The sequence below is a fragment of the Zalophus californianus genome, chromosome 11 (assembly GCF_009762305.2).
Source record: "Zalophus californianus isolate mZalCal1 chromosome 11, mZalCal1.pri.v2, whole genome shotgun sequence".
NCBI lineage: Eukaryota > Metazoa > Chordata > Mammalia > Carnivora > Otariidae > Zalophus > Zalophus californianus.
In genome coordinates, this window is record NC_045605.1 from 87,037,220 (window position 1) to 87,056,336 (window position 19,117).

Here is a 19,117-nt window from a genome sequence, read left to right on the forward strand (position 1 = left end):
ATGAATGAAGTCTAATAAAGTGCAGATGGAGGACAGTGACAGTCGTTTCTCATGTGTTCTAATGCAGGGCTAGGGAGGCACAGGGATGCCGTGGCTAATCCTAAAGCATTTACAAGGGGTTTAGGAGGAGCCAGTTGGGTTACTGGAAGACTTCTTATTTGTGCTCAAACTATTATTATTGAAAAGAAATTGGCTGTAATTGGAAATCAAGAGAGTAGGCAGGACTGGGGGTGCCCAGGGTTTGGGAAAGCCATTCTGAATAGCTGTGGCTTCTTGCAGCTCCTTATCCAAGGAGGAGGCTTGGAGCAATGAATCTAGGTGGAAACAATGGCTACAAATCAGTTCAGTGATGTGCTGAGAAGATTCTGGAGCAAACAGTCTTATCCTAGACTAAAAATCTCCTGTGGGAAATTTGCTCTCTCCCCTTGTTCATCATTTGGGGCAGCACTGGGATGGGGTTTTGAGTAAAATAAATGTGGGTTCAAATCCCGAATTCCCCCCTTACAAGTTATGTAGTTTGGATAAATGACTTAGTTCTCTAAGTCTTGTTTTTTTTTTTTCATCTGTAATAATTTGGCAGGGTTGCTGCGATGATTAAGCAAGATAATAATAATAATTATGATTCTTGTTTATGATAATGATAATTGTCAATGTGTACTGAATGTGTTTACATTTATAATACCAGTTTACAGATACCTTGTAAGATACAGAGCAGGAAACAAGGGTTCAGGGACGTGACACCCAGATGCTTCATGAATATTCATTTTCTAAGATAGGTTGTGCAAAGTCATTCCATTTTGGCTAAATTGGAAAGTGTGTGGTGATAAAACAGAAAGGACATTAGGAAACATTAATTGTGCTTTTACTGAGGAAGCGGGTCTACATGTGAACCTTGTTTTTTTTCTTGCTTGGCAATCCATATATCCTAAAATTATGACTTGTTACTTTGGTTGTATGAAAAAAAAACATAGTTGGTATTGAGAGCTATGAGCAAATACTCTCTATTTTCCCTTCAATGTGCTACCTGGTGATCTTTGAGCTGGCAGTGGTCTGGCGGCTCACATCCTTTAGCAAGTTTGATGTGCAAAGCCTACCAGACTCACCGTGGCCATGTAGCCCAAGTAAGAAATGACATTGGTGCGGTCTCTGGGATTTGGGGGTGCTTACCGCTGCATAATTTAGCCCATCAGAACTGATAAAGGTTGTTTTTGCCTTTCAGATCCATACAGTCTTTGGGGAGAGAAATAAAAAAAAATACACACAAAATAGTCAAAAATACACACAAGATGTTGTACAGAATAGTCATGATGGAATTAACTTTCTGAATAGCTTAGTGTGTACATCCTTCCAGACTTTACACATACATTCAAACATAAACACACCTATAAATACGTAAGTCTCTAAAAAATACCTCCTTTTTAGGAAAATGGGATCATGTTCTAAACATTATTTTATAATTTGACTCTGACATTTGTGAGAAAGGGCAGTTAGCTCTCATAACACCGTAGAAGGTGGGCATTGTCCCTTTTTAACAGAAACTGGATCTCAGAAAGTTTAAGCAAACTTTTTAAGATCACTCAGCTGATAAGCAATGGAATTGGGACTTGAACCCAGGTCTCTCTGGCTCCAGAGTTACTGAATAATGCAACACATTCCCTACCTTCACGAAACAGAATACACAAAACACTTTACATGTATAAGACCCATGCTGAGTGACAAACCAGCGCCTTGACTGCATGCATTCTCAGTGTTCTGAGGGAATAACTTGCTCTGTGGGCAATGGGGAAAAGGCTTCACAGAGCTGATGGGGCTGAAGCTTGACCTTGGAGGAAGGGAAGAGCTTAACTAGATGAAGTGAAAGGCATCTACTCATTCATTTACCATGCATTAATTTATCAATGACTATTTATTCAATGCCTCCTCAGAGTCAGGCATTGCAGACAGCGGACATGGTGGGGACACAGACTTGGAAGTGGGAATGTTCAGGAACAAAAGGCAGCCCTGGCTGGCTGACCCAGGTGGGGAAAGATGGGTGATGGGGCGGGAAACAACCAGAGGAGATCTTGGTGCCTTCCTCCACCACAGGCCATGAACAACCTCCAGCTTGGGAAGAATTTTGAATATTACCACGGGCAGTTAAGAACTCAACTCCTAATCCAAAGCTGATATGAGATGACGGGGCAGAGGGGGGGAGGAGATGAAAGAAAAATTACAATTCTCCCTTAAGGTGGTGTGACTAGCACAGAACTTGAATTTTGCTCATCCGTGATGGTCTAGTACATTGCTGGGCACCTAGTGAGAGCCAAAGGAAGGAAGACACAGCTCCTGACATAGCTGAGAACAATAGGATCCATCACAGGAGAGTATGAGGTTGATGCTCGAATGTGGGCTACCGACAGAAAGGGGAAGGGTTGAAAAGCAGCCTTGCAGGTCTGGAGTGACACAGACCTGGTTCAAACCCCGACTCTGCTCCTTCATATGAGATGCTGGGCAAATTACTGAGCTCAATTTCCTCCTTTGAAGAACAGAGATAATAATGTCTTGTCTGCAGAATTCCAAGGATTGGGAACCCTCTGCGTAGAAAGTCTAATATCATGTATGGTGCATAGTACTTGATCAAAGAATGGCGGTGATAGCATCTCGTTCAGAGAATGAGCAGTTAGTTTGGGCAGATGGTGCCACATCGCACAGACTTGACTGGAAGGCAGGTTAAATGCCTTTCAGGGCTGTGGGGTGGTTTCCAGAATCTGTCCTTGGGAAAAGCTTCCTCTACCAAATCAGCACATTTAGTAAGGGCTTCTGATGGGAGATGACCTCTCTGTGACCTCCAGCCTCAATGCCTGGATGCTTCTTGCAACAACACAAGCAAGCCCTGACTCACCTACATTATGTGGGCGGGTGGGACCCTTGTGGCCACAGCCAACACTTAATCTCCTGGCCACCTGCAGCCAGGTCTGTTCAAGCCTACACTACAGAAAGCCAGAAACCGTAAGTTTCTAGAATGGTTAGTACAAAGAGGGGGCTTCTGGGAAATGATGACTCTTGGGGAAGCCTCTTTCAAGATTTGCCCTTTCTTCTCTATCTAAGATACTCAAAATACTTTTATTGTTGTTTTTTCTTATTACAAAAGCAAAGTTGGGTTATGGTGGAAAATACAGATAAGCAAAAGAAGAAGTGGAAGAGGAAGAAGAAGAGAAGAAGAAGAAGAAGCAGAAAAAGGAGAAGACCCAACCAAACATTATTCCATCAACCCAGAGATAACCACTCTCAACTGGTATTTTCCCTATCAATCTTTTTCTGAATATATGTGTATATATGTATGCACACATGCACACATACATGCACAAAATAGTATATATTATAAAAATCGTTCCACATCAATGGACACATTTCTTTCAAATAATTTTTAATGACTGGTTGGTATTTCACTGAATGAGGGTGCTGCTCAAATTTTTAATCAGGGAGATATTTAGGCTATTTCCAGTTTTTAATATTATAGCAGTATTTCAGTAAATATCTTTAAGATTGTATCTTTTCTCACATCTTTCATCATTTCATAACTTCTAGCAGCAAGAGTTCATGTCTTATTTCCTTGGGATAAATTTTAGCAGTGCTGTTGCAGGGTCGGGAAGGAAATACATTTTCAAGGTCAGTAGCCTTTAGTTTTGGTGGGATTCCTTTCTTGTAATTTCACTAACTGATCGTGAAAAACAGCTCTGGGAACCAAATCAGAAGTGAGTGTTGTAAGTTAATATTTCTGAGTCTCTAGCACAGTGCTAGTGTTCCAAATAACCATATGAGTGGTATTTCCCTTCTGGCTTCATTGGCAATAATAACGACTAGTATTATTATTGTAGTTGTTGCTATTATTACTGTCTTCTGTGCTGTTTTCCTGCTCAGAGATCCCCTCTAGTTGGGCTCCTGAGGGAGAAGTGGGCCATTTGCTGACAGCCCCATTGACCTCCCATGGAGTGTAGCACAGAGATTCCAGCACATTCCTCATCTGAGCAGGTGAGGTAAGCTTTTCCTGACCCCACAGAGCCCCTCAACTCTAGACAACAGGTCTTCTATACTGTTTGCACAGTGACACCTGCGAGAGTCTGGTGTTCATTGTCATGCCCTTTGGTTGGCAGGCTCATCTATTGAGTTTGGCTTCTGCTGACTCAAGTCAGGGAAGCTGACCTAGTTGAGGAGACTAGCTTGAAAGGAAAGTCTTAGTGTTGCTCTATGGCCTGAGGGCTCCATGTGAACCTGTCAAAATAAATCCATATGAATTAATCATCCCAAATCAAAACAAGTCCCAGCATTGAGCACAGTACATGGCACATACTATTAGGTACTTTTCTGCAAGTGTTTGCTAAATGAAAATATGGATGGTAGATGAAGGATGGTGTTAATTATCTCTTGCCTTATCTTGCTATAGATGGCATGTCATGCACCCAGAGTCATATATTTATGTCTCCAGAAATCCTTTCAAAAAGGAGATGGAAGATAATGCCTCATATATAAAGTTAGATACACGCCCATTCTTCAACTCTTGGGCAGACAAAGAGCAAAATGCATGGTTCTAACAAGTACCATTAAGTTTAGTAAAGAAAAAGACTGACCTGCCAACTATGAATTGTGTGAGCATACAATAAAAAATATTTTCAGATAACCCTGGTCTCAAAAAAGTCACTTCCCAAGTAGCTTTTCTTGGGAAGCTACAGGAGGATGCATTCTACTGAAAAAAGGGGGCAGCAAACCAAGCCATAGAATCCAGAATCCAGGGATGGAGCCCAGGGGACATGGACAGGGAATTCTTCGGATGATGACAAAAGAAAGATCTTAATTGTAAGAGCACAGCAGACTTGCAGAGCGACCCGCCTGGACTGTAGGAGGAGGTCGCAGGGTCTCCAGGAGGGAGATATCTGCTCCCCCTCCCAAGAAAATGAAACCCTTTGATTACTGGGAGAAGTTTTATAGCTCTGTGTGAGAATTTGCGGGGTGAATAAATGTTAGGTAGACAAAACTGCAATGGAAAAATGAGACAATTGTTGACTATAGGAAAAAAATACACAAGAAAGAAAATATAACCATGTTATGTTAGGTGGCTCCCCAGTGAACAACATTTTCATAGACATTACCAGGTAAACAGTTAGTATTGGATTATTAACAAAATATCAATGTGAAGTCTGTGTGTGTGTTGTAGGGAGATACAGAAGGAACAGAAGAAAGGAGGTGTAAAGAACTGGATCCTGATCCTCCATGATAGAAAAACCAAAGATAGATGTCTAACATTGAAAAATCAAGAGCTGGCAGGATAAGCCTGTCATTTCAAGATAGAGAGGTAAATGCCAAAGAAAGAGCTAAAAAGGTTGAAAGTTATCGTCTTCTGGGAGAACAACTTAAGGGGAGGAAGGAGTACAGCAGGCACTGCTGATTTTCTTTACAAGACTGACTTTCAGGGCGCCTGGGTGGCTCAGTTGGTTAAGCGACTGCCTTCGGCTCAGGTCATGATCCTGGAGTCCCGGGATCGAGTCCCACATCGGGCTCCCTGCTCAGCAGGGAGTCTGCTTCTCCCTCTGACCCTCTTCCCTCTCATGCTCTCTGTCTCTCATTCTCTCTCTCAAATAAATAAATAAAATCTTTAAAAAAAACAAAAAAAAAACAAAGACTGACTTTCAAAAAATGATGTACCTATATTATTTTGAAGAATTAAATTCATAAAAGTGCTAAAGGATGAGTAACTGAGAGAATTGAGGCAGACTTCTCCTCTTGGGGGCTTTTGATGGCTAAGCCTGTGCTTTGTAGTGTTTTGTTTGGTTTTGTTTAAATCATATTTTCTATGGTTGCTCTAGGGACAGTCACGGAGGGAAAAAGGGTAACCAAGAAGGTAGAGCCCTTCAACATTTTTATTGGTGTTATGTGTTGGGGCTCCTGGTGAGAATGCATTTTACTTAAAAAGATCAATTGCTTTAAGAATATTTTTAAAAAATGTTTGAAAGCCTAGACCTGGACATCATTTTCCAGGGACTAGATTTCTCTTGAGAGCCTGAGGAGTCCCTTACAGGATGTAACGCTTTGTCCTTCATGCAGGAGAAGGACCCTCTCTCACCACAATGGCCTGAGCTTTTCTGTCCGGAAGGAAGAATGGATTCATGATGAACTACCTACACCTTTTTATTTATTCCCTTCTGGGACCAAAGGCCTGTGTCTGTGAGATAAAAGATTTGGAATTGGGAATGTGGTGTGATTCCAGAGATTGAGCTCGCTCACACTCCACCACAGTGTCCCACCACCCTACCGGGCTGAACCAAGCCACTATGACCGCAAACCCAGGAGCACACCCACATTGCTCCTTCAGCAACACAAAGCTAGCCATCACTGCATCCTTGTGACTTGCTAGGCAATGTTCTCAGCGCTTCCCATGCACTGACTCCTTTCTTCATGAAAACCACACTGAAAGTACTATTACTCTTCACATTTTCCGGATGGAGGGAACTGAGGCACAAAGACGATATGTAACACACCCGGGTCACGTGGCTAGTGAGTGACAGATTTGAACCTCTACAGCCCAGCCCAGAGCTCATGCTCCCAACAGCTTCACTCCTTCCCCTGTTACACACACTACAATATTCCTTTTCCTTAAATGCGCCCATATTCCCTTTCATGGAGACCTTCAATGAGGTAGTCTCTGCCCTATTCATTTTCTCATCCATCTGGTTTGTTTTTAATTAAACTGGAGCTTCAGCAAACATCAAACTCATCTAAAACCAAAGCCAGGAGAGAAATCCTTCATTGACAAAATGTCTGGCACACACAAACAAATCATTCAGAGTCATCAGCAGCAACCGGACACCCATGTCGTAATGGTTTGGAATTAAGAGTTTAAGTCTCACACCCAAAGGCTGACACCCAGAGAAATTGCTCACCAATCTCTGTGCTTGGTGTTTGGGCAGGGATGTGAGGGGCTGGGTTTCTCCCGGGGAAGAAGCCAAAAGCCCCTCCACATGCAGAAGCCAGAGACTCCCTACCCAGCCCCAGATAGATTTTAACTGGTTGGACCCAGGCACTCAGTAAGAGGCAGCGTACTGGGGCTGGGGGGTGGGCAAGAAGGAGGCTAGAGATGGGTCCTGCCTCCACAACCTCCCGGCATGACCTCCATGTCCCTGTCACTCACTCCAGCCTCAATGAAACCTCTGTATTTCTCCAACATGCCAGGCCTGTGTCTGCCTCCAAGTCTTGGCACCTGCCATTCCCTACATCTAGAATGCTCTTCCTCTGCATCCTTCTCCTTACATGCATCTCACCTCAGTGTTACCTGTTCAGATGTTCAGTGCCATCCTGTACACCCCAAAGTAAAATAGCCACATAATTTCCATGTTTGTTTCTTTCCCATAGCCTGTTTTTGGAAAAAATAAACCTTCATAGCACTGAACGCTGGCTGAATTTGCTTATTATTTTATTTTGCTTTATTGTTTACCTCTTCTTCTGCCATGAAGCAGGGACTTTGTCTCGTGTCAATTTCATTACCCCAGAGGCTGGAACAGTGCTGATAACAGAATAGAAATCCAATGACCGTTTCTTGAAAGAATGAATGAATGGTGCCCACAAACTAGATAGGTAGGAGGGCTCAGTCTTGAGCCCAAGGACTCTCTAACGGGGGATTTCTTTTTCTCATCGGACTTCAGCTGTCATCCCCATTTCCAGTCTTCCCTTCTGCCTACCCAGCATTGAAGACCTGGCTTCCGTGCTCAGGGAGAGAGCGTTAAGCCTCCTTATTGAAAACCTATGACTCTTCTGGAGGATTAAGGCCACGATTATGTCTAGGCAGAGGGATGTCTGAATCCCATTTAGTCCTATTGTTGGGAACCATTTGGGAGGGGGGCAGTGGGGGCAAAGGCCATCCTTCTTGGATGCCTCCCTAATCTAATGCCCATGTAATACCGGCACAGCCTGGCCTGTGTCATTGATCCTGGGCTGTCCCGACTGTTGTTCTCTTCAGAGGTCTCTGGCTAAGGTTACCGCTAAGCTGATGAGCAGGACCAGCACCTCTTGCACAAAGGGCTGAAACTTACATGTATAGATGTTCCTCTCCCTTTCTCTTATTCTGATCCCCACAATGAGAACACTCATCTCTAAGACATTCCTGCCTTGCCAGGATTATGGGGACCGTGACAGCAAGGGAGGGAAGCCTGGCTTCAGTGGGGCTTTCAACTCAAGCCGTTTCCTTCCCTCCCCTTAAGCCCCACCCCAGTGTGGTGCAACCTCATCCTAATGGGTCACCAGACTGGAGAAACCTGAACAGTTGGAGGCCAAAGGAAGCACTTGATGACAAAAGGGTGGGGAGGTGAGCCAGTGGAGGAGGAGTGGGGGCTTTAGGAGAGGGCCTGGGAAGGGCGCAGAGCAGGGAGAGGCACTACTGGGGCTATTTATTTTCAAATGGAGATGGATTTTGTATTTCAACTCTACTGCTTTTATCATAGTGAAATCTTATGAGGTTGATGTGAACGGGGCCCTGTATTCATCGTTATGCTATTTGGTTTTGATAAAAAGTGGCATTGTACAAGATGTTCCTTGGCCACGTCAGACTTCGCCGCGTAGCTCATGGTGGCACAGAGCCATACCACAAGTTGTGCAAGGCAGGGGCAGGGAAAACAGAGCTGCTTCTCAGGGATTAAGCCTGGTATTTCAATGTGAACTTTAAGAAAGAGACTGAAGGAACGGGAGCAATAGCAAGAGAGAAAAAGAAAGAGGGAGAAGAGAGGCATGAAAGGAAGGAATGTAGGAAGGAATGAAAGAACCAAGGCAAAAGGAAGAGAATGGTTCCATTTACTGAGGGAAAGGTCTTTCTGAAAATAGGAAAGAGATGAAATGGCTTTGCTCTTTTTGCAACTTTCTTCCCTGCCTACCTTTTCTCCAAGGCATGGCTGTCTCTCTACGAGTATTCTTTTCTTTCTTTCTTCCCACTTAAGAGCAGGAGGCAAAATGTCTGAGGTGCTTCTGTCAGGGTTGGAGGTTTGAAATAGTCTAGCAATGTTCTGTCATCAGCTCCAAAACCCAGACTTTGCCCCTCACCTAAATCTAAACCTGGAACTCTCTGTGGCCTCAATGAGATGTGAGGAGAGAGAGGAGGAGAAGACCACTTTCTTCCTCATTGCTTTCCTTTCATTTTGGCTCCTTAGAAGCACAAAGCTAAGACCTACCTAAGGCTCTTTGAGAAGGTCCCTGAGAGGCAGGGTGGTGTAGTGGGAGGAGCACTACTTGGGACTCAGAGAGGTGGACACCTGAACATCACACAGGGTGTTGAGGTGTTTAAAAGCACCCAACACATTTTAGGCGTTTGATAACTCTTGGTTCCCTTATTGACAGCTCATTTCATCACACTAAAAAGTTGTGGGTCATCATCCTACAAAAACAAAACAAAACAAAAAAACAAAAAAACCCTTAATTTCTTAAACTCTAACGCCTAACGTTACACTTGAGCAATGAACTTACAGTCAGTAAAAAATCTGACACCCTTTCTAAGGAAAACTCAACCAGATGGCTTTCACCTTGTGCTGTCTGTAATGGCTATGACCTGATTTAGAAAGAAATCAATCCAATCGTAGTCGAATCCGTGGAAAGCCCTGAAGAACCACGTCCACCCCATCACACGCAGCAGAGCTATGATCTATCAATGTGAACGGTTGGCAGTTGAGTTGGGACATAATGAGTTCCTCTTCTGTTGTCCCCAATGATTGTGCAGCATCTGAAGTCCTCCCTTCCTGATCAGATCAGCATTTACTTAAAGAAAACATGTCTATGACTTCCAGTTCCTACTTTCACTGGATCCACTACACTGTACTCTACACTCCTAACACCTTGACCTTGGTGTGGTTTCCAGTTTATATGGGATGACTGTGCATATCCCGGCCTTCATGCATGCTGCTCCTTCTGCACGCCGTCCTCTTTGCCACCTCTGTCTGGTGAACACCTACACATCTTCTAGCCTCCACGGCTCCATGCAGCCTTTCCTGACTCCTCCCTGGAAGAACCCACCACACCTTTCTCTAGACCTCGAATGTACCCTGAACAGACTTTTCTCATAGCCCCAGTGCCTCCTTCCATTAACCTGGACGCTTTTTGAGCTTAACAACATTATCTGTTTCATTTCTGTATCCCTAATACCGAGCACTGTGCCCAGCACACAGAGGGGATCAAAAATTGATTGTTGAATGAATAAATGAATGACTGAAGTGAATAATAGGAGTAAAGAAACGTTCAGAAAATCTATTGATATAGCTAAAAAAGCAGTAAGACAGTTTGGGCATTGAATTATTTTACCTTTGTTATAATTGCAAATTCATTTAAACTCTCTTCTAATAAGGAACAAGCACTGTCACCAGACAACAGTACTGGGCATATGACACTATGAACATACAAATTCAAGACCAAATATGCTTTCAAATTAAAGAACAAGAATATAAGTTTTTCTATATTATATGGAAGTCTATTATACAAACAGAGAGGAAGGGAGAAAGGACAGAAACAAGAAAGAAATAGAAGAAGAGGGGAGAGATCAAATCACTGGGCCAGAAACTATATTAGATTTCATGTGCATCATTTCATTTGATCTTCACAAACAGCCTGTGGAGGTGGGCACTGTTATCTCATTACACGAAGAAATTCTGGCCCAGAGAATTTGTATAGCTGGTAGACATTGAAAGCTAACCAAAGCATGTCTGCCTTTCTGTTCCAGGGGCAGTAGAATTCTAGAAGTTGGAGTGTGAAGGGTTTTAGCAGAGCGTCTAGTCTTACTCCTTGAATTTACAGATGAGGACTAAGCTTAGAGACACGGGAGTCTTGTCCCGGGTCCCCCAGGAGGTGATGGCGGAGGGAGGTGGGATTCAACCTCAGGTTGAGATCTCAGCTTTGTGAAGCTCCCGCGTCATTTCTACATCCCACTACAGCGTCTGGGTCAGGTAGGTGTGCCTGGAGCGGTTAACACCAGAGTTTGCGGACAAAAGCCATTAAGGAAATTTCAGAAATCAAGCAACTTGCAGCTGATTCTGGGAAAAGGGAGAGAGTAGCCTGCATATGTGACTGTCCCGGGTATTTTTTTTTTTTTATCCTCATAAACAAGTATTTACTCGTGCACAGCCAGAAAACACTACAGAGTAAATTGCCATTTTAACTCATTACCCATCTGTATGTTTCACTTTGGTGCTCTATGCTGGTCTTTTAAAGGTGCATTAAACGATTATACAGTTATTCCAGTGAATTTAGGATTTGCTTTGTCGTCTTCCCTTAAGTGATAAACACCAAATTTTAAGAATTCATGAAGAAATTTTCAATTTTTTTTCACCCAGCAGTCTGCAGAATTCTTCTTGGCTTCCGGAGATGGGCATACTTGACTGCACTGACTTGGTAAGAAGTACAAATGCGTACCTAGTACTGACTCTGTCCTCGTGCTATTCTTAGTGCCTTATAGGTATTATTTAATATGATGGGAATAAGAACCCATTAACTATTTATTTTAGGGAGAGCGAGAGTGAGTGGGGAGGGGAAGGGCAGAGGGAGAGAGAGAATCTCAAGCCAACTCCCTGCTGAGCACAGAACCTGACACGGGGCTCAGTCTCACGACCCATGAGATCACGACCTGAGCAGAAACCAAGAGTCGGAGGCTTAACCAACTGAGCCACCCAGGCGCCCCTATTTCTTTTTTCAAGTCAGTTTTATTGAGATAAATTTAAATACAGTAGGATTCACATTTTATAGATATACATATACAGAGTTTTGATAAATACACATATATAACTACACACCATCCAAAACACCAAATATTTCCATTACTCCCAAGGGCATATTTATGGCCCTTTATAGTCAGTCTTGTCCTCTCAACTGTCCCAGATGTCCACTGATCCTTTTCTAGAATGTCACACAAATAGAATCATACAGTATTGAGCCTTTTGTTCTGGCTTCTTTCACTTAGCATGATGCTTGAGAGCTTCATCCTTGTTGTGGGTTACTTACTTTTATGATCCCACTTTACATAAATTCCAGGCTGCTTAAGTGACTCACTCAAGCTTGTGAGTGGCGGAGTCAGAACTCACACCCAGCCAGCCTGATTCCAGCGCCTGTGCCCTCAAATTCTGCACCTCTGCACTTGGGGTCAGGGCTCCGGACCAAGCTGGGCCCATGTCATCACCTACTCAGGGGTCTTGGCTAAAGATTTTGGAGTTCCTCCCGACAGTGTGATTATAATGGCCATTTTACATACGGATCCCCCAGATGTTGTGCAAAGAACATGAGCTTCTTTTTTCTTTCTTTCTTTCTTTTTTTTTTTTTTGTGTGTGTGTGTTCAGGATTTTAGGCAATGGCTTCATAAATCTTTGTCAAATGGATTCATGAAAGAGGATATGGTTAAAATGGAGAAGTATTTCCAAAACCATCATGGAAAGATTAGAACAAATGATGAATCAAGAAAATCATAAATCTGACCCTTGTGGTGGTGATATGAACAGGAGCTAATTGGCTCTGCTGACAACGTGCTTCTATGCACCGTTCTGTGAGGCGTTTTCCAGACAACGTTCCAGCAGAAAGCTCCGGCAGAACCACGTGGTCCAGAAAAATGGACCACTCACCTGTTCCCTCAGGAGGAGTGTTTGCCCCCTGTCCCCGGAACCTCTGCATCCCAGGCCTTAGCTCCGCCTGCCATGTAGTCGGCGTTGAATGAGTATTTACCCAACGGTGAGTACTATTCCTGCCCAGTCATCAGCTAATTCGGTCACTTGCTGCTGGGTGACCTTGAGCAAGTCACTCAGCCTCTTGAAGTCTTTAACCGTAACATGGGGTCAAAATGAGGTGCTGAGTATTAAGTAAAATAATGCGCATGAAGCATGGTGCCCAAAAGCTACCAATGCCTCCCCAGTGTTAGGCCCTGCTTATTTTCCTCTTGTCACGATGACCACTAGACTTGGATTCAAGTTCAGATATGATCATGTTCTGAAATGTAGAAAGAAGGATGAAGAGGTAAGATTTAATAAATTCACTCAGCAAGCATTTGTGGACCACCTACTATGTGCCAGGCCCTGGACTAGGCCTGGGGACGCAGCCGTGAGAGGACAGACTCATCCCAACGAGGCAGAACATTATGCTGCTGTCTTGACTGACCCTGCCCACGTGAGACCCTCGGCACATTTCCTTTGGCAAGTATATGCCAATATTGAGGATAACAATCACGAACATTTATCAAGTCCTTTCTGGGCGCCAACTATGGTGCTGAGAGCTTGTTACACAGATGTTAGTTGATTTAATCCTCTCAGTAATCCTCTGAGGCTCCAGAATTCCTGTTCTCCCAGTGAGGAAAAAGCAGCTCAGAGCACTGAGTGACACTGAGGGTAAATGACTGAGCTGGGCTTTGGAGCCAAAGCCTAAGCTTTAAATCGCTGTATGCAGTGGTCTTTAATTATCTCATATTCATTAGAAATTGAATAGCAAGCCCTGCCAACAGGGTTTCCACGATGCACAACCGCCAGGACATAGCATAGCCTTTGCTGTCTTTGTGAATCATACCCCTGGTGAGGTGCAAGGCACGGCACGCATAGCCCATGGGCTACCTTGGCGACCCAGATGAAGGCAAAGGCTATCCTTGGCAAACTAGTCATCACAAAAGATATGCTTGACACAGAGTAGGTTCCTAATAGATTGTTGATGAATTTTTCAAAATGAGCTTGGCTTTCTGCTGATTCGAGCACTCACCCAAGAGTTTACAGTCTGAAACAAAGACATCGGTGCTGGAGAGATGGAAAACATGCAATCACTGCAAGAGGTGAGGTCACCAATTGCACCTGAGCTCGTCAGCTTATCACTCCTGGCCAGGCAGAGAGCTGGTGTTCCTGAGTTTGACGAGATGAGGAGGAAGGTACAAAATCACATGACTTCCTCATAGTCTCAGGGGGCTTCCTGTAGGAGGCATGCTTCTCAGAGACCAATGAGAGTGGGGGCAAGGGAGGCACTGATGAAGCCAGAAAACTTTTTCAACACAGAAACTGCAGCCTAAGCCCACAGTCACATAAACACAGTGGCAACTAATATGACAATTGTGATCTGGAATTTTTAAAAAAAGGAGAATGTTCAGGATTCCTTTTTAAAGAGGAGGACTCCTTTTTAAGAGGAAGAATGAAAGAGTATTCCTCTACTAGTCTTCAGATGAGATCCTCACTCCACTTTGCACATGTAACCCTTCCCTGTATGTTCATTCGTTTCTTAAGTCAGAGATACCCAAACTTTTCCATGAAAGGGATCCTTAGTGTCTCAGCAAACTTTTCAGTGCCCTAAGCCAAGAGAAATACCTCACAGTTAAACTGCTAAGTAGTTAGGTCCATACAACTTAATAAGCATTTAATAAGCATACAACAACCCAGCAGCTGTTTGAAAAAATAATACACACACATTGAAAGAAAAAAAGTTTCATTCTTAAATAATCACCATGATTTACTGATGAGATGTATGTGCCTTTTAGGCACTGCACAATTTCTCAAACTTTGGAATCAGATTGGGTGTTGCCACCCTAACTCCCTATTCCACAGTGAGTTTCAGAAAACTGAGACTATTACACAACCTGAGGTCCTCCACATGGAGGCCAGACCGCAGAGCTGGGAAGAAACTCTCCTGACCTAATATCGTGAGGAAGGACGTTGCAGGTATTGGTTCAAAACTTCAATCATGTCAAGACTGTCAAGGCAATTCTTTGGCCTTTTCTTCTTATTTACAAGATGGCTGCTAGAGTCCCAAGCATCAGAACAAAGTAGGAGAGAAGGAGACAGTAGTGCCGACCTCATCTCATCCCTTTTAACAAGGTAGCAAAAGCGATTTCAGAGACTGCTTCCCACCCCAGCAGCTCTCCTGGGCCAAAACTCTGTCATGTGTCCATCACTGGCTACAGGGAAGGCTGAGAGAGTCAGCAGGTAGCTGGGTACAAAGTGCTCCAAGTCAGGGCTCAGGAGCAAGGGGGAGGGGTGGATATTGGGCGAACAAACAGTATCTCCTAGAGAGCCACGTGTACTCAAAGATCAGTAGGACAAGAATGAATTCCTGCTCTCAGTCACCTCAGGTCTAACCCAGAGACAAGAGTGACCTTCTCCAAAATTTTGACTACTACACAAAATGATCAAGAGATACATATCAAGTAGCTGTAGGAAGCTACTTGATTTGCCTAGGAGGGTCAGAGAAAGTTCTGGGAAGCAGCTAACCACACTGTAAAAGAAAGGCATTCGGGTAGAGGAACAGCAAGCATGGAGGCCCAGAGATGTGAAGGAAAAGATGTTGCATGATTCGAGTAGCCCATGATTTGGTGTCTAGAACACAGGAGGGACGGCAGGAGGAGGGGGGGTGGCAGGAAATGATACAGAACAGGTCATGGAGTCACCTAGGGCTCTGCATGCCCATTGGCTCTATGGAGAATAGTGTGAATTGGGGAAATGTTCCCTTCACGCTGCAGGTCTGCCAATGACATGGCCCAACCTTCTATTTCCTGCAGGTGGACCTCAACCAAGCATAACCAGAGTCTTTTACAGGGGGATTGATATGGATGCTGACTAAGACTCCATCCTAAGTTAGATGTAAACCCAGAGAGCTAGTAGCCACATTTTCCTCCTGTAGAGAGAGTTTGCCTGGCGAATGGGGCTGCGGGATGGGGGAGAGACCAGTGAAATCATTCCAACATCCCGGATCTAACGGACTTAAAACCACGAGTAACTTAAGCTGATAACATTTCTGTTTTTATTTAAAATGGCTGAAGCTAGTTTCTATTAAGCTAGCTTGAGTTAGGACCTTATTTCTTGCAGCTGGAAGGGTCTTGACCCAGGGGTTATAATTTGGAAGCAGGACGATCCATCAGGAGGCTCTCGCCACGTTCTCTTCTCATACCAGGCTGCAGGCTGGGGTTCACGGGCTTCAGGGCTAATTGCCCTGGCTGCTGGGGAGAGAAGCACGGCTTCCTGGGAGAGTTCCACTGTCCCCATCTCCGTCTCCATGGGCAGTCTGACAGAGGCATTGGTTCTCACCCAGCTGGCTGGATGGCACCCACTTCCTGTCCTGCAGACCTGGGCTGCCTTCCTGGGCTGTTATCTGACTCCACTATCAGCCGGTGGCATCCAGGAACACCTTGGACTTCGAGGAAAAATGATGTTCTACAAGAGCAAATGCAGGCAGCCAGAGCATACAGTAACTCTAGCAGCCATGCACACAATGAAACCCTGGACATTATTCATGGCCTGTGGTATTCGGGAGCCAGAAGGCACGAGCTCTGGCAGTCAAGATATCCAGCTCATTGACAGGCGTTTTTGAGCTGGTAACTCAAATCCTCAGAGGCTGTAAGCCTCATGAGGTAAGGCATATCGTTGATTCCAAGGAGTTCCACCTGTGGGATTTAGTGCTTCTGTGCCCCAGACCAGCCACTTACTAGCTGAGTGAGCCTGGGAAAGTTACTTCACCTCTCTGAGCATTCACTTCTTCTCTTTTATCTAGGCATGATAACAGTGATTGCTAACATACATTGAGTGCCTACATGCATCAGGCATGCTAAGCACTGCACATGTGGTCTCCTCCCTCTGTAAAGACTGGCACATTTTGAGATTTTAATCTGGGTTTGTCATTGTTACTATTATCTGTGGTGCCATGGGGACCAACAACTTCAATCTAATCTTTTAATGAACGAGAACACTGACATCTAGAAGCAGTGACCGACTTGTCTAAAGCCATACAGCATAATCCGTGCCAGGGAAAATCTCCAATCAAAATTAGAACCCAAGTCTCATCTCAATTAAGGTACCTACCAAAAAGCCACAAAAATCATAGGGGATCTAGAAATTATTTAACCTGGGATATATGTGACTTCTATGGAGAAAACTTTGAAATTCTAATGAAAAACATAAAAACTGATCTGAGTAAGTGGTGAATGGAGATAGTCTATGCTCTTGAATGGGCAATTTCACATTATAATAGTAATAATTATTCCCAGGTTAATTCATAAATTAACGCCATCAGAGACCAGTTGGGATTTTTGAGGAACTTGATAAATGAATTCTAAAATGTCTTTGGAGGAAGAGAGGTCCATGAATAGCTAAGTTAACTTTAGAAAAGAAAAAGAGGGGAGAATTGCCTTAGCAGTCATGGAGATATAGTACAAGGTGGTAGTAATAAAAAGTAGTTAGTATCGGCACAAGAATAAACAGATGGGTTGGTAAATCATCGTAGAGAGGCGAGTCAGACCCACATGTATACAGACCCTAATAAATATATGACAGAGGAGCCCTCGCAATTCTGTAGGGAAAGACCAGATTGCTTAGTATATGGAGTAGGGGAAATTCGTTCACTATTTGGAGAAAAACAGAACAGGATCCCTACTTAAGAACGTTCCAGATGACTTAAAGTTCTAGATGTGAGAGATAAAATATCAAATGTTAGAGAAAAAAAGTGAACAATTTTTGTGACCTAGAGGAAGGAAAAGCTTTCATGAATAAAAATAAAGATTACTTTTCAACAAAAATACATATGGACAAAGTCACTGGACAGATGACAGGGAAGATAAAGATTGTTGTGATATCTCAAATCGAAAAGGCATGTATGATTTGTAGATAAAACGTATGATTTCCTGCTACCCAACTAGAAGAGGGGAGCCGCCCCTGTAGGAAAATGGAAAAGAAAACCTAGTAGATAAATAAAGAGGAAGAAACCTTACAAAATAATAGATAAATGAAGAAATGCTCAAAACCATGAATAGTCAATGAAAGTTAAAGCAATAAGATGCCCTTTTAACCTATTGACTGGAAAATTAGAAAACTATAAAATGCAAGTGGCATTTAGGTACAAGGATAAAGGGACCCACATGCACTGATGTATACTGATGAGAATGTATCTGCACTAATCTGAGTTATTTGATGAAATTGAGAATATGCATGCATCCCCCATCGCCCAGCAATCCCACTCTTGGGTATAAATCCCAAAGAAATTCTTCCTGAGCTCTAAGAGGGGTAGATTTTATTATTGTTTACAATTACTTGCTCCTCTTTCCCCATAAAAGAACTTCCACCCATTTCTGATTGATTGATTTTCATTAGGATGCAGTACTTCTCAGCTTGGGGGCGGGGGGTGGGGGGGGCTCGGCCATGTGACTTGCTTCGGCCAATGAAACGGGAGTGGAAGTTCCGTGCGCCCATTGGAGCGGAAGTTTCAAATGCGGTTGCTTGTTTCCACCAGCTCTCTTGCTCTTTTTTTCTCTGCCAGGAGTAGGGCTTGTCCCAAATCAGGGTTGTTCCTTCACCCTGGATGCTGCAATGAAGATACGTGGAACAGGAAGGAGCCTGTTGCCAGCAGCTGGAACGTGTGGCGTGACCAGGAAAGGAACCTTTGTGGTTGTAAGCCACTGAGGTACTTTGTTTTGCTTTTATTGTAGCAGCAAAACTAATACAGGGATCGGGGAGCTACTTGTTCATTGCAGTGCTGTTTATGGTGACAGAGTTGGGGGCAGCCTCAGTGTCCGTCATTGATAAAACATGGCCCGCACCATGGGGTATTAAGCAGGTGTAACATGAAAAATGTTACATGTTCACATAAAAATATGGATGAACCTTAAAAATACGGTGTTTTGTTGTTGAACACTACATCAAAAACTAATGATGTACTGCATGTTGGCTAGCTGAACATAATAAAAAAATAAAACAGGGGACATGTAAAAAAAATACAGTGCTTCGTGAAAATATTTAGAAATGATATCATAATATAACCATTGAACAGAAAAAACACAAAACTACGTATTTCACAAACATACACACCCGTGAAAAGATGAAGATGTTGGCATGATGTCTAGGAATGAGAGGAGACTGGGAGTGGGATGTGGACATCAATAGAATTTTTAAGTGTCTTATCGATTAAAAAAGTTAAAGAGTAATTTGAAAAAAAGGAACAAGGGGAAGGGACCCACAGCAACTGACAATCTGTTCAGTGCTTTTTCTTTCATACTCTATTGCTTCTTGTGTTATTCATTCTCCCAGAAAAACAATAATGCCATAAATCATAAATTGCTTCACATGTTTTAACTGCAATATTTCCTCTGACCCCTAAAGGACTCTATAATATAAGGACAGCAAAT